Raw genomic sequence first — 17,652 nt, forward strand, 5'->3', positions numbered from 1 at the left:
CCCCACAAAAATAACAACCTTTCTGTCTCCCCTGGCAGGCAGATGGGGGCAGTAGCCCCCGTGGGGGGCACAAAGCCCACTATACGGCAGGGATTTTTTTGCCAGTTTGAATCAGGGGTAGGGGCTGCCCAAAATGGGCATGCCAATGCCCCCACCCCGCCCACAAAAACTCCAGTCTTTCTGCCCCCTGGGGTGCATATGGGGGCAGTAGCCTCCAATCTGCCCCTCCGGGGGGGGGCAGAAACCCAACTAGAAACCAGAGATTTTTTTTTTATATGTGATGGGGTGGGGGGCTGCCCAAAATGGGCATGACAATACCCCCCCAGAGAAATTCCAGTCTTTCTGCCCCCCAGGGGGGTTGATGGGGCAGTGGCCCCTGATCTGACCCTTGGGGATGGGGCAGAAAGCCCACTAGGCACCACCGATTATGCATACCAATGCCCCCCCCCCGATTCCCCCCAGGGCGTCAGAAAGCCAACTAGACAGACTTGTTTTTAGCAGCGTGCCTACCTGTGGATTTTGGGCCCTAGCACAGCTGGTACATAGGGAAACCTAGCAAACCTGTACATTTTTTTAAAGTAGACACCAAGGGGAATCCAGATGGGGTGACTTGTCTGGCTCTCACCAGGTTCTGTTACCCAGAATCCCTTGCAAACCTCAAACTTTGTAAAAAAAAAACATATTTTTCTCATATTTATGTGGTGGAAAATTCTGGAATCTGAGTGGATCCACAAAATTCCACCCACCCCGTGTTCCCCAAAGTCTTCTGAGAAAAATGGTACCTCACTTGTGTGGGTAGGCCTAGTGCCCGCGACAGGAAACAGCCCAAAACGCAATGTGGACACACCACATTTTCACAGTGAAAACTGACCCTTTTTTGCAAAGTGCCTAGCTGTAGATTTTGAACCCTAGTTATCCAGCGGTATACCAACAACAGATACTCTACTACCATATACTCACCTGGGCCCATAAACACACAATTGAGTAAACCGCTGGATTGTCAAAGTTTTATAATTTCCACAATACTCAGGATTAGTTATTTGGTACCTCTATGCATCTCAAACTAACCCTTCAATGATCAAACATTTCTTTCCTCTGGTCGATGGACCATTAGTTGAACTAGTTGATGGAGATAATTAACATAATTCTAACTTTTCTATACCTTGGAGTAAATAACCACAGACTCAGGAAAGTTTTAAATCTTTATCTAAATTAAATGCATGTGAACCACTTCAAAAATACAGTGCAGTCACCATCATTCATAGGGGGGGGGGAAATTCAATTGATTAATCATCAATCACATATTTCGGACTCATACAATGATCAATGCTCAGAAAGGGAGAGGACAGAGAGAAAAGAACATCTGCAAATAACGTGAAATTATAGTTACCAAGAATGGAGTGAAAGACCAACCCCCTGGCCAAAGGGCTGGTAAGGGTCCCCATGGAAAGGTCAGGCGACAAAGACTTCAGGACAGGATAGTTGAACTCTCTAGAATACCGACGATTGCGCCACACCCCTCTCTGACACTCTCTTCCTCTTCGAGATTCTTCAGCGATCTTCTGATCTCTTCCATCTCGAGATTCTTCCGAAATCTTCTGATCTAACCTAATTAATTTTAGGATAGAAAATTCAGCCTCAGGTTCTGCAGTCGGCACATCATCAACATCTCACAGCATCTCTCCCAGCATCAGCATCTCCCACAGCACGACTCACAGCATCTGGTTCTCAGCATCGCTCTCTCATTCCTCTCTCTAACTAACTAAGGCTATCTTAATGATACCTTTCGCTTTCCATGTTCCACCCACTAAAGCTTCAATATCGTAAAAATACGAACTATGATTGGTCAGGCAAGGGGAGAAGATCCATCACACCATGCTTACATGTCATTAATTTAAGTTCTACTATTGTTCGCAAACCCAGCCCCTTAATTTTTATTCATAATTTTAGTTCTCACACACATTCACATTTCTCTTGCAACAATTTATTAACATTCTGAACGCAAGTCCTCATCGCTGAACTCTTCACCGTCTGTTCCCAGAGTATATCACTTGTGTCCTTGGCTCCCGTTCAATATCTAAGTCATCTTTCCGGGTTAACTTTCAGTGGACATGCGCAGACTTCTCATTACTCAGCTTCATTCAGTTATACATGAGAGGCCCAAATGTGCACTAGTGATAAAGTCAGAAAGAAAAATATGAATTTCACAAATAAAGGGGTCGCACTGTATACCACCCACCTCTGCTCAATTCCCCTTTACTTTTTAATACTTTTTCCAGCATTAGCGTCAGTAGAATAGCTTGTTTTTGTTTCAGCTAAGCAGATGCCTTGCACATGAGTCTTCAAGACTCCATTTTAGCGTCTTCTGCTCATGCGCAAGAATTTCCCTCCAAGCGATAGATCGTCATCCTACATAGATGTAGTTGACGCATGCGCAGTAAAGATTTCCCGTTTAAAGCGGATTTAGTCCTTCGTTCATGTTATCCACGTTAGTAAACACATAAGCAAGCTTCACTAACCCACGTGTTCATGTGGTGCGCATTAGTTTTATACAAAACCTTTTTAATAACTTGTTAATGAGTTAAAGCAGCAGATTGTTTCAGAGCAAGTCTCTTTTCTACGAGTCCTTGCTCCATCAATCCCCTCTCTGATGGCTTTTTGAGCCATCACAAAATTACCCATCCCTTCTCAGATGCCAACTTTCAGCATTTCTCATTCTCATTCTCCTCTTCTTCTTTCTTGTTTTCATGTTTGTTTTCTAAATCTTTCATCTTGTTGTATATCCTCCCTTTCATTTCCTCCATTTGCATCTCCTCATATTCCCTCTTTCTTTTCTTTCTCATTCTCTTTAAATGTTCTTCCTTTTCTTTTGTTTCTGCAACATTTACACCAAATCATTATTGTTAAAACTATTATTGTTATACCAACTACTGGAAGAATTATTTGACCTAGAATACTTTTCCCTAAATCAGAAAACCAAGTCCCTATTGAAGAAATACTTTTTGTTAGTCTCTCCCATACACTGTCAACCTCTAGTAGTTTCAAATCTTCATGAAGTTTTGTAATATTCTTAATAAACCCTCTGATTTCCTTACTTTTATCAGGAATGTAAGTGCAACAATGTTGAACTTTCAGCATTCTACAGACTCCGCCCTCTTTTGCTAATAAAATATCAAGCGCAAGTCTGATTTGTAAAACCATAGACCTAATTGCAACCATTTCTGTATTTATCATCAAGAAACCCCCAGCAGTATCAGTCAAGAGACTATCAACTACTGTTGACAATTTACAAATTCTATGTGAATTCAGAATGACACCCACTGAAGGTATTAATGCACCAAATATATCACCTACTATTTCTGAAAAACAAGCTCTCTTTCTCCGTGTTAGCCCATTAGTGTTTTCATTGTTTCCAGTGATTCTTTTTACATGATACATTTTCGAAAATACTATCCCAAAGTAGCAACTTCCTTACCACCGTGCAGGCAACTTATAATAAGCATTATTCCCACACACATAGTAAACCCCAGCAAATACAGGATCAGTTCCCCCTTTTAGTCCCCAACTTCCTATAATTAGGAAGTTATGTTCACATTCACTGGAACCAATAAACACTTTATTATAATCTGTCTTTAACCTATGGAGGCAGGTTTTCCCTTTCTTCACAAAGTCTAGGGACATCGCAGCATGAGCCTTGCCAGTTGTATAAATTCCCTCTTTCCCAACCCATGGTGGTACATGGGTTTTCTGTTCAGCAGCTTTCTTTTTAAAATCCGGTCTCCTTCCCTCAACTAAATTCAAAAACATTTTCTCTTCTTCACGTACTATACATGTTAAATTGTTCTTATGTGCTTTGTTCTTATGTGCTTTTACTATATCTATTTATTTCATTGTTAAGAAGAATTCACCCATGAATTGAGCATCTTGGCTACTAAGTACTGGATTCATATTCTTTCAAATAGGAAGTTCTGGAAATACTACATCTAAGTTTGAATAATAATACTTAAGTTTTCCGGTTTTATAAAACAGATTTGCTAGAACACTACATGATATACCATATGTTAAAGGTAAATGGTGGTATGTAACTCCCCCTGACACGGACGCTGGTAATTTCATACAGACATAATCACTAATCTCCATTATATTTACATATTGAAATAACAATTTTGCAAAAACATTTAAAGACGTATCATTATCTAATACGGTGTGAAAATCTCTCATCTGCTGCTTCTAATTCTACTCTATCTCCCTTTATTGTAGCTGCTTTCTCATTAGTAAATGTACCATTCTTCTTATTTGTTATCATCAATAAAGGCACCGCCACTGTTAGAAATAACCAAACTGAGATCACTTATAAAATACTACATATGCAAGCTCTACAACATCTTTGTTTTAACCCCTTCGGTGCTCATGACGGAATGGTTCCGTCATGACCCACGGTTGAGCTGTGCTCATGACGGAACCATTCCGTCATGACCCCGCCCGCGCAAGATTCCGCCAGCACAGCGGCGGAATCTGCGCAGCATCGAAGGGGTTAAACCTCATCTCGGTTGCTCAGTGACTTCATTTTTCGCCATTTTAATCTAAGAAGATATTTCTTCTTTCTTCACTTGGGAATTCAAACTTTTGTTTTAAGGTGGCCTCAGTTTTCTTTCATCAATCTGTGCAACATCTACTTCTTCTGATTCCTTACTCAAGACTAAATTCTCAAATTCTTCTAATATTACATAGGTCCACTCAGGGGCCTTGTATTTGTTGTTCAAAATTCTCAGTCTTGGGCTTCTTCATGTGTTTCTCAAAATTGACTGTTTAGACTGAATTTGACTAGTAATCTCATTCACTTGCTCTGGTCTTTCTCTTGTTTTCCTCAGATAGTATCTCAATCTTTTCACTCCACCTGGCCAGTTATCACCCTTTCTGACCCTTTTAACCTGAACTGCATTTTCACCCTCGCCGTCTTTTTCTAAAGTTCTTTTATTTTCAGAGTGTTTAGGCACAATCTGTTCTTGTTCTGAATCACTCTCTACCTGTTCCTGTCTTATTAATGTTATTTCATCAGCCTGAACCCGTTCTTCTTCCCCTATCTGGTCTTGTTCAGGTCTTATTTCAAATTGATCTTCTTCTTCTTCTAACTTGCCCTGTTAAGGTCTTACTACAATTTTCTGCTGCCTGAACATGTTCTTTCCCGATCTGTCCCTGCTCAAGTCTTTGAATAGTTATGTTCTCCTTTGCCGGAGTATATTTTTTTTTCCCTGTCTGGTCCTGCTCAGGGTTTCGAGTAACTTTAGTCACTTCTTCCTGAGCGTGTTCTTCTACATCTATCTGATCCTCACTACTTTCCTGTCTCTCTAATCTGGTTCTTCTTCTTGTTTGAATAACAACTTCAGGTATGTCAATCACTGGTACCCATGCCCCCTGACTTGGGCCCGGTTGTTCTTAGTCTATTACTTCAGAATCTATCACTCTAGATCAGGGGTCTCCAACCTTTCGTATAGTGAGAGCTACTTCTGAGCAGTGAAAATCTTCGTGAGCTACTGAAGGTTAGGCAACTCGCGCAATTTTTCGAGAAACCCTCCCACGCCCAGTTTCATTGACTTTAAGCCTAATTTCTTCCGAGCCCATGCTGTGATTTGAAAAAAAGGGTCCACTCTCCTTCTTCTGAAGCTAAATACCATTTTCCTTAAATTTATTTTGAATGTGGCTGATGTGCAAGTCTATTACAGAGTATTTGCAAAGAAATGTTGTGTTAGATTTCATGCAACATCAATAAAAATGTTTCTTTGTATAGATCGAAAAAGGACATCACATATTAGAAATGGGATGGTGGCACAGAGATTATTTGCAATAATGTTGGTGAGCTACTGCTGTGCTAAATATTGAAAACACACATAACTATCCCTGAATATTAAACACATTTGTAATTTGGACGAGCATGCATATGCTGTCAATGACTTCTCCAAAGAGGGTAAGAAAGAGTTAAAACTGGATCAGAAATTCAAAGCTGCTCTGAAGAGTGAAATAATTTACATTCTTATTAGGAGTGCAGATGGGGAGAGTTTTCTTTCTGTTGTGCCTTCGGTAAAGAAAACTGAAACTTGGCAACACACTGCTTCTGCTAATGTACAACCCAGACCTGGAAAGCGGGAAAAAAATACATTTTCGATTGTCTTTTAGTCGTCTTTTTGGATGTTTCCAAACTGTCAGGCAATGTTGCTAAATTAAAGGCATCCTTTGGGCCTCTTTCACTCAGCCGAAATGTAGTTAGCATAATATATTTAGCATTCATAGTTCGGGAGCAGATGGGACACGGCGGGCTCAGACTTGGCTATAAACAAGACCCAGTCCATCAAGCACCCGTGGCATACCAGCGGCTGCAGCAAGTTTACAGTACAGAAGGCTTCAACCAATTTATAATAAAGCATGAAGCCTAACTTCATTATAGGTAATCCGAAGGTTGATGCCAGTAGTTTTGGGTGTGTTTTGTAAAATTAAAATACCAGGTAGTCTGAGCCTGTGTCTCCTACAATGAGACCTAGAACCACAAATGAACTGTGTGGCCACATTCCCACTCAAATCAATGGTCAGCAATGGTCCAGATGGACCCACGATCCTAAAATTGGTGAAGACAAGCGAGGGTATGTCACAGTAGTGTCCCATGTGCAAAAGGGTGAGGAACTGCTTAAAAGTAGCACTGTCAAGAAACGACGACTCAGGCACTATAAAGCAGTATATTGCTAGCGCAGCTAGCACCTCTTATGAACTTACGAAAAGGCCAAGCGACATGGGCGGGGGGAGGGAAGAAATCCACAGCTTGCGAGTTATTTGTTGCCGGGAGCAATAGTACTATAACCAGTGGTAACATTGAACCGTAAATCTTTGAATACTCACTCCGTTTTAAATCTTAGCTACCACACCTTAACAGGGATAAAAATCTTCTGCCATACAATGACCTTTCTTTTACTACACAACACTCAAACTTTTTTCAGCACAAAGGTTTTTATGTAAAAATCAAATACAATTTTCCTTTGGTAAAAGCATATTTCTAGTTTAGTTAAGACACTGCAAGTTTGCATCCACTGTTAAATTTAATTCCACATCCTAATATCTGAAGATTTCACATTTCAAAAACGTTTTCAGATGTACCTTAAAAGTCTTGAAGGTAACCAACTGTACATTCCACATAACATAAACAAGGAATAAAATCAACTCTCAATAATATTTAAATTAATACAGACCGTCTGGAGAACAGAGCATAAAGAGGTTTACTGGCCAGGCCAGTGCTTACCGATAGATCTGCTGCTCAAATATAATGAGTGTGGGTTTGTAGCAGTTCAATACTGCTTGCACCACCTGCATGCTAGCAGGCTTTCAAAGGACCTGCTGCTCCACTCCGGCCCACCTTCTGCTCTGCTCAGGCTCACCCACTGCTTTGCTCCGGCACACGTCCTGCAGGATCACGAGCTCAGTGAAAGGCAGGTGGCGTGTAGGCTGAGTTCAGGAACAGCGTCGTCATCTTTGGCCTGCCCCGCCCCAGCTAAGCTCAGTTAGGCCAATCTGAGCAGTTGGGTTTGGTGAGGGCAGGCAATGGCTGTGAAAAAAGGCCTAATAATAATAAAGGACAATAATAGGCTACAAAATTTAGATGCATGGCGCGAGCTACTCATGGTGGTTACGAAAGCTACCGGTAGCTCGCGATCGACCGGTTGGAGTCCCCTGCTCTAGATTCTCCGACTTCACAACCTTCAGCTGTTTCAACTGGTTCAATCAGTTGCTGTTCTTCTTCAGTGGGGCCTGGAACTCTTTTGGTATGACTGGCATGAATCCAATTGTGTAAACCTGCACACTTCACTGCTGTGGTACTGACCAGTATGAATTGATGTGGTTTATCCCACCTGGGTGCTAGGCACGACTTTCTGGCGTGTTTCGTCCCTACCTCCATGTCTCCAGGATTCAAATCATGCGCCTGGTTGCCTGGCAAATGCGTCTTCTCCAACCTGGTGAGAGACAGAACGCACTGGGTCAGCCAATCCTTTGCAATAGTCCAATACCAGATCATCAGTTATATTCATCAAGTTTCGGAAGTGAGAGGGGTGGGAGGGGGTTAGGGGTTCTTCTTATTGCTCCACATCATTGGACTGGATCATGCATGCAGACGGACTGCGCTGTATCACAGACGCCTTGTGGGACGATGGATGAGACTCTGTAGTCAGTTTATTATGGTGTCCGTTGTATTTCATGCTGGTTTCCTCCATTGAGCCTTCAGTGGGTAGCGAGATTGAATGTATATTGTCTTGAAAATCAATAAAAGTCTGTTTAAAAAAAGAAAATCAGTTCTATCAATCAATTTATGTCCAGGAATAAACACTTGCCTCATTGCCCTTCCCACGAGTATCTCATGTGGACTCAATCCTGTTTTCCTATCAGGAATACTTCGGAGTCCCATCAACACAAGAGGCAATGCATCTGGCCATTTCAGTGATGTGGATACACACACTTTTCCTAACTTGGACTTGATTGTGCCATTTAGTTGCTCAACTACTGCAGAAGCCTCTGGACGGTATGCACAGTGCAGTTTTTGTTCAATTTTGAATGCTTCACAGATTAATTGAATTATTTAATTATTAAAATGAGGTCCTCCGATTCCAAAGTGACTGGAAAACCGAAACGAGGTATCAATTCCCTCAACAGTAATTTAGCAACTGTGAGACTGTAATTTCTTCTTGTGGGGTATGCCTCTACCCATCTTGAGAACAGGCACACTATGATAAGTACATATTTCACTCCATTGCACGGAGGTAACTCAATGAAATCTAACTGCAATCTCGTGAATGGTCCTTCCGCCTTTCCAATTTTTCCCCAACTGACCACTGTCTTTCTGCCTGGATTTAACTGCTGACAAATTCAGCATCTTTGGCAAAGGCTGTCTGCGACTACCCTAAACTTTGGATTGTACCAACTCTGTCTGAATAGTCTGATCATTGAATCCCTGCCAATATGTGTTGTCCCATGGTATACCCTTGCCATTTGAGAGAGTAGGCAGTTGGGCATGACTAGTCTGCCATTGGTGTACACCCATACACCATCTTCTGTCCTGCTTTCACAGCCTGACTTTATCCAGATTCCCTTTTCTTCCACCTCAACTTCATCCTGCAACTGTCTAACCTAATCCCATGTTTCTAGGGCTGAGAAAAACATAAGTTGGCAGCTGATTTCACTTGTTTCAATCTTTCTGTTAAGTGCCATGTTATTTCTTGCACAATATTGAGGAATTTGGTCTGCATATCTGTTACCTACTGTCACATAGTCATTTCCTGACTGGTGAGCAGCACACTTGACCACTGCTATTTATTTTGGCAACTGTATTGCTTCCAACATTTCGTTTACATTTTTGCCATTTCTTATAGGAGATCCTGAAGAAGTCAGAAATCCCCTCTGCATCCAGAGCTGTCCAAAGTTGTGCACAACCCCCGAAACCATATTAACTATCCGTAAATATGGTTGTTCTCCAATTTTTCCCAAATTTGCATGCCTTTGTTAAGGGCACCAATACGGTTACTTGTGCAGACTTGACTCCCGGAAAACAGGATGCTTCAACGACCTCTGATATTTTACATACAGCATAGGCTGCATTAAGTCCTCCTCCCTCTGTTCTCATGCATGACCCATCTACAAATAGTTCATGATCGGACTCTTTCAAGGGCACTTCTTTTATGTCTGGTCCGGGCTTGGTACACATCTCAGTCACATCCCGACAATCATGATCCACTTCATCTTTCACTTCTTCTTAACATGGGTCTGGCAATAATGTGGCAGGATTCATTATTGTACATCTTATTACTGTCACATTTTCCGCTCCCAGAATCACGCTTTCATACTTAGTCATCTGACTAGGGGTAAGGTGCTGTGTTTGAGTTCTTGTTAAAAGAATCTCAACTGAACGTGGGACATAAACTTGAACTGGATGTTCCATCACAATCGACTCACTTTGCTCCAGACTCGTACAAGTAGCAGCTACTGCTTTTAGGCAGCCGGGTAAAGCTGAAGCCACAGGATCTAAAGTAGCAGAGAAATATATTACTGGATGTCGGCTTAATCCATGCCTTTGAGTCAAGACTGAAAGTGCACAACTTTCTCTCTCAGAACAGTGCAAATTTTTTCGTATAATCAGGCATGCCTAAAGCAGGGGCCTCACACAGACAATTTCACAAACGCTTCTACGCACTCATCATTCCAGACAATCTGATCTTTTGCTCTTTTCCGAGTCACCTGAATCAATGGTTTTGCCAGCAGGAAAACCCAATTATCCACTGCCTACAGTACCCCACTACTCCGAGAAACATTCTCATCTCCTTTTGTGTCTGAAGTAATTGATTTTGCTTGATTATTTTTATTCTCTCGGAGGTCACTTTTCTGACTCCTCTTTCTGTTTTGTGGCCTAAATATTTAACTTCTTCCTGACAAAACTGCAATTTCTCTGGAGACACCTTGTTTCCTCCTTCGGCCAAATGGTTCAGTAATGAAATTGTGTCAGTAACACAATCTTCTCGTATTTTGGATGCCACCAGTAGGTCATCAATTTACTGAAACAAAACTGAATTTCTGGGCATGACCAATGTTTTTAGACACTTTTTCAGGATTTGATTAAAAATTGAGGGACTCTCTGTATACCCTTGAGGAACTCGGCATCATGCCAAGACACGGTCTTCGAACCTAAAGGCGAACAAATATTGGCTGTCTGGGTGCAAATGAATAGAGAAGAAGGCTTGGCATAAATCAATTACTGTAAAACAGCCTGCATTCCAGGGTATCTGATAAAGGATCACTGCTGGATTTGGCACTACAGGGCAACAAGGCACTACAATTTTGTAGATTTTTTCCAATCCTGTACTATTCTTTATGTTCCGCTAGGCTTTTTAAGTCTCATTATTGGCAAATTACAAGGATTACCCATTATTTCTTTTAGGATGCCTTGTTTAATCATTCGGTCAATTTTTGGAGCAACTCCTGCTTTCACTTCTGGCCTCATTTTGTACTGTCGTGTTTGGATAAACTGTCCCTTCTTTCACCGTCACTTTCACTGTATCTACATTTGACATCAGCCCAATATCTTTTCCTGTAAAATGCCACACTTCTGGATTCACTGTGGTTCTCAACTCTTCTGGCAATTCACTTTCGGTTAACAATGAAAACATCTCATCTACTTCAGTACCTTGCTTAGCTAACGTCATTTTGTACACAATGTCTTCATCAGGGGGTTTGGAAAGCAACACCATCTGGTGTACAGTAGATTGTGCAGTTCATTTTGCACAATAGATCTCTTCCCAACAGATTTACTGGACTGGAATCAAAAACTACGAACCGATGCAGGTTTTTAAAATTTCCAATATGTACCTCCATTGGTTTTGTGATTGGGGTTCTAATCTGTTGATTCAACACTCCTACAACTTGGATAGATTCTCCCAAGAGGGGTAGGGTTGGGATGTCTGCGGTTCTCACAGTAGACCGGGTAGCACCAGTATTCAATAGAAAAGTGATATCACTACCTGCCACTTTCCCATCAATAAATGGACCTGACTGATCTACCAACAAGGATGCGCCAAGCATGCACTCCTCTTCCTCCCCCCTCAGGCACCGTCACTGCACAAAGTCTGTTTCGTCATTATTCTGTAAATAATATTGTGGAACCACAGAATTTTTCTTACCACTTCCTCTGTGTAATCCGGCGTTCGCAATGTATTTTTGAGTGTTCACAAAGTTTGGCATAGGAGCTGGTGGCACCTGATACTGTGGAGTAACTACCTGCTGTGGCCGATTCATAATCACTTCATTCTGCGTCTGTGGATTTAAATTTTGGGTTGCCCCATTATTATTCTGAATATTCTTACACTCGTTCTTCCAATGTCCAAGCTTTCCGCACGCATGACAAGGAAACTTCTTCGCTTCCTCTCTATTCATTCATCCGCTTACTTTACCACCATTCACCGCTTGATCATTTGGATTCTGCTCTTTGACCGGATTATCAGTCTGGGTATTTAACTTATTTTCCTGCTGGTCTGCCAATTTCACTTGTGCACACATCATTTTCTCTCTTAGATTTCTACGCCTTGCTGCAATGTCATCTCCACAATACTGTGCATACTTCAAAATCTCAATCGCCTTACTCTGCCAGCACAACATGTGCTGCTGAATCGTCTGACTAATCTCTGGTTTTAGACCATACACAAACACCATACACAAACCGATACACAAAATGTCCCATATCCTTAACACCAATGTTCTAAAAGCCACTATACTGCTTAAACACCTGCAGTAACTGCTCATAATATGCATGTACAGCCTCATTTGGCTCTTGAGATGTTCTATCTATCTTTACCCAATCTGTTTCTTTAGGAGGGATTTTCCCTTTCAGAAAAGTAATTACTTGGTGATATTTCTTCATCACCTCCTCTGAGGGTGCTCCTGTTTTCGAGTCTCTAGCATACTCCTCACTTGGCCAATCAACTGTGATCTTATACTCTGTCCATAAGTAAGCAGGTACCTGTAGGAGAGTAGGGTCTGCTATCCTATGGTCACCCCAAATTTTTGCTTTTTGCTTCACTGGTTTTTGACATATTGAGGCTGTGGGCCTGCTAATCAGACCCCCAGCCTGCTGTTCTCTCTAACTAAATTGACACTATGCACCCTAGGTGCATAACCAATTGGAAGTGGATCACCCTGTGAGCCCCTGTACCAGTGTACACTAGGTACCCAGGGCATTGGTGTATCTAAGGCCTGCCAGGGGCTGAAGCATGTATTATGCCACCCCAGGCTTGGCCTAACAAATTTGACACAACTGGCTGATCACTCAGCTGGGGTAAGTTGGTGTAACCACCTCTTACTTAGGTGTAGTATACCTATACCTAACCTTAAATGGGACACATGTTAACCTATAAGTCACTCCTATGGCAGGCCTTAACAATCCTGAAGGCAGAGTGCTTGGTTCCATGTGAGATGGTGCTCTGGCATGAGCTGAGCCTGTCTGCAGTGGTCGGAACAACTTCCTTCTACCATTTCCAGATATCGTCATACCATATACTCTTAAGTGCATTATGAACCTCGCGGTTAAATGCTATCTTTGGTTTGGCTTTATCAAAACATGTCGAGTAAGGTATCATACGAATTGGAATACTAACCCCTCGCCAATTCTGGTGACGGGGTTAGCATTCCACCCTTCTAGAGGGACATGACATGTACAGTACCTGAAACCCGGGTAAAATCAGACATAGCCTCAGCTCCACAAAATGGATGCTGCCACCACAGACACAAGTCTGCCCTCCTGCTGCTGGGAGTCCTTCCAGCTTGGGAGGTGTGGACAAAGGGTTTCCTGCCAGGGGAGGTGCGTGCACCACCCCAGACAGGATTTTGTGTATTGGTCAGGTAGGGCTTGAAAGAAACCAGACATGCCTGAGGCTCACAAGGAGCCTCGGTGCATATGCCAGTTCAATCCGGTCCTGGGGCACACCAGTCCCGGGCCTGGGGCGAGCTGGACAAAGGATTGGGGGTGTAACCACCCCCCTTCCTGGTCCCACCCTTAGGGAGGGACCTAGCAGGTAGTCCGGCCCCTAGAATCCGCTTAAAGGTAGGAGCTGTGTCCTAAGACTTCAGACATCCTGGAATCAACTTAACTACAAGAAGAAGACGGGAACTTCGACGCTCTGCCGCACAGAGGACTGAAGGAAATCTCCACTGTGGTCAGGGAGTGACCACCTTGCTAACGCAAGCACCATCCAGCGAATCAACGTCTGCTTTGCCGCCGCCTCCCGCCGGAGCCCGAGCCCAGAGACTGACAAGACCTGGACCTCCAGACCTCTCACCGCCCGATCCACAGTCCCTGAAAAGAAGGAACCCGTGGAGGCATCGAGACACGTGGAGCCAGCCATCTTGAAAAGACCACGACAAGCTGCAAGCGCGACAACCGAGGCTCCCTCCAAGTTGTGCTTTGGGTCCTGAGAAGCCCAACACCCGAGCAGCATCTGCACCAAAGGTGAGCCCTCCAGCATCTCCATGATCTGCGTGGGGCCCCTCTGCATTTTGCCACTCGACGCGCCTAACCGGTTGCTGGCCCGTTGGCTAGTGGCCCTCTTGGCAACGAACTTCAAGAACTACACCGCTGGTCTGGTTGCTCCAGACTGGCCCTTGCTCCCCTCCAAAGGACCAGTCCCTCTGACCTTGCTGGTCAGAACCATCAGCTTATTTCGTTTTCCACAACAATTGCTTTTGCCAAGGCTTGTTTGCTTCGATCAAAGTCGCCGACAGCGAGAGCCTGCGTGGGACAGCTCGTGAACCAACTCCTGGACGTCGTCGACCTTCAGGGACCACGTGGCTGCAGAGACAAGCTGCACCTTTCCTCCTGTTTGCACCCGACATCGCCTGGTACCCACCTGGTGCCACGCTGGTCACTGGCTAGTGACTGTGAACACTGTCCCCTCTGCTTACAGGTCTTCTACAACTCCGATCCACTCTTGGATCCACCGCATCTCTTCCAGACCGACCGCCTGCAGCATCTTTGTCTTCAGGCTCCATTGAACATATAGAAGAAACCCGACGCACTTCGAGACCTATGCACCCGCTTCCTGTGGGTGAGGTAAAGCTGGCACTCCGGTGCCCAAGTGTAGAGTATCATCTCTAGTGTCTGTGTTTCCAATCTTGAGTTCATAGTCCATCCGGAAGATCCTTTTTGCAGTAACTTTGTAACTTTTACGCACCCATTGAAAACATATGGGAGCCCGCGTGTGACTGTTTGCTCTGCACACGCAACCCGTGGACCTCCTGGTCACTAACTAAAGTTAGCTACTTGTAGGCCCAGCGATTCTAGAGGCCCTAGGCCTTTTCCCTTTTCTGTTCGTGGAACATATACCACTATTTTAGTATATGGTTCGAGTGGCCACCAGGGCCTATCCATATAAAGTGCAACTTCTGTGTATTCTAACGTAGTCTTGTTTAACATTTGTGCTCCTGTGCTCATAAAGAGTCTAGGGGATACTTTGAGAAATAAATACATATATATTTTCAATATATATCTGTGTGGTGTCCTTTCATTGGTATAATAGGGGTTTACATTTGGTAAAACAGCCTGCTTAACACGCTTTAACGAGTTTAGCCTCAAAGACTGCTTAGCCTACGCTACCACTAGGGCAGCTAGTCCAAAAAGGTTGACTTACAACCACACCATAAGGGTTGCTTGGCATGGTACAAGGTGGTCACTTTAACTAGTGAACATCATATACCAGGCCAACTTCTCACAGTACCACAATATCAAACTGACCATCCAGATCCTTCAACAGAACCTTCGAAACTTTCACAAATCTTTCAACCTGTTTGTACCATTCAAAGGGGTTCTCTCTTAACCTAGGGAAATTGTTTGTAAATGACAAAATATCCGGTCTGCTCCACGGAACATGAACCTATCCACCACCAGGAACCTCTCTCATGGGACACATTCTCACTGCTTTTTCTGATTCTTTTAGTAAGAATGCAGATGATGCTTCCTTTGCTTGTGCTTCCTCCTCCTTTTTTTTTTTTGAAGCCGTTTATTACAGAATCCAAAAATATACAAAGATGGGCCTACAACCTCCAGGCCGGCCGCTAGCACACAGAAGGAGCATATTAATACAGACAGTAGAACACACGCTGCGGCAGAAGGAAATTTACAGTAGTTGAAAGAGGCGTTGGTAGCCACACCATCCGGACCCCACACAACGGCTTCATTTTTATATAAATAATCAACAAAAAACAAGTCCACAAGGCAACCCACAGTCAGAAATAACAGCATGTGCTCCCCTAGGGGGGGGACCCCACTAACCCGTAGGAATATCGAAGGGGGGGAAAGGTCAGGACGGGGACTAAGTAGACTCACAGCCCAGCACCGGGGAGACAAACAGGCTAAGGAGACGGGGCCGGTGACGAATCAGGCAATAGCGGCGGGGTACAGATTCCCCCACGGTAGGCGTTCCAGGGGCCCCACACTTTCATCCATTTCCCAGGCTTACCTCTCGCAACGTACACGACCTTTTCCCGAAACATACACCAGTCCATGTTGTCCTTCCACGCCGAGACGGTCGGCGACCTCTGGGAGCCCCACAATTGCGCAATGTCACGTTTGGCTACCATATATCCCAGAGTCGCCCACCACGTCTGTGGCACTGAATAGTCGGTTGGCTCCCATACGTTCAAAAGGCATCTCCTCGCCTCAGGCAGCAGCTGCACATGCATAACTACCTGCAAAACCTCATGCACACCACGCCAGAATCGCTCCACCTCCGGGCATTCCCACAAAATATGGAGAAAGGTCCCCAAAGAACCACACCCACGCTTACACAACCCGTCCACAGCATAGCCCATACGCATCAGCCTCGGTCCCATAACATAGACCCTATGGAGTATCTTGAGCTGGACGAAGCGAAGGCGGGCCGGTATGGCCACCTCTTTTCGGGGAGGCCACCGCAGACACCCAGTCCTCGTCATCCAGCTCCAATCCATCAGCCCCCCACGCCTCGCGTAGGCCAGTCAGCAGTCCCGAACGGTCATTAATGAGATTTTTGTAAATTAATGAAATCGTGCCGTCCGGGACATGGCCATCTAGCACTCTATCCTCCAGAGGGGAGTACTCCGGGATGGATGCAACGTCCGGAAATACGGAGCACAACGCATGACGGATCTGCAGATATCGAAAATACTCCCTGTCCTGCAGCTGGAATTCTGTCTGCAGCACGTCGAACGTTTTGAATCCCCCCCTCGTCCAGAGATCGCCCACCCTGCTGATGCCTATCATGTCCCACTTCTCAAAGCCCTTCGAGGTCCACAAGGAGCCCAGCCTCTCGGATGCGTATAGTGGCGTCGCCCGGGTCAAGCGATCCCTCCACCCCATCGCCACGTTAGCCGCATGCCACACTCGTACCATGACCCGCGTGGGGCCCGTCAGACGTGCGTCGAGCGAGCTCGAATAAAGCGCCCGATTATAGTCACCACCCGGCAATAACATTTTATCTATCTCAAAGGCAGGGTTGAGAGCTGGCCCGTAAAGGCCGTGATTGATCGCAGCCAACTGGGAGGCCCAGTAATATCGCTTGATATCAGGGAGGGCGACCCCCCCGTCGTACCACGGGAGCGTCAGCTTCGCCAGGGCGATACGCGGCCTGCCCTCCCAGAACAGTCGGCGCTGCAAACTCTCCACCTCACGAAAGTAGCGCGCCGGGACAACGTCCATTGTGTTCTGTAAAGCATACAGGAAGCGTGGCAGCGACATCATCTTAAACAATGCCGCCCGGCCGAGCGGCGAGAGCGGCAAGCGCCCCCAGCGCGTGACATCCTCCTTCAGGCGCTGGAGGGGGGGGAAGCAAGTTCTGTTTGTATCGGGCCTCCGCGTCCAGGGTAATGAAGACACCCAGGTATTTAAATCCCCGCGGGGCGATCTGGATAGGACAACCCCGCGGAAGGATAGGATCCTCCCCCGTGAGAACATACACACACGATTTAGCCCAGTTGATGACCAGGCCGGAGTTGAGGCCAAATGAGTGCAGTACATCAACCAGTACTATCAGTGATTCACGTGGGGAAGCCAAGTACAGGAGAATATCATCAGCGTATAGGGATACGCGGTCCTCATACTCGGGG

The sequence above is a fragment of the Triturus cristatus genome, chromosome 6 (genome assembly GCF_964204655.1).
Source record: "Triturus cristatus chromosome 6, aTriCri1.1, whole genome shotgun sequence".
NCBI classification, from domain to species: Eukaryota; Metazoa; Chordata; class Amphibia; order Caudata; family Salamandridae; genus Triturus; species Triturus cristatus.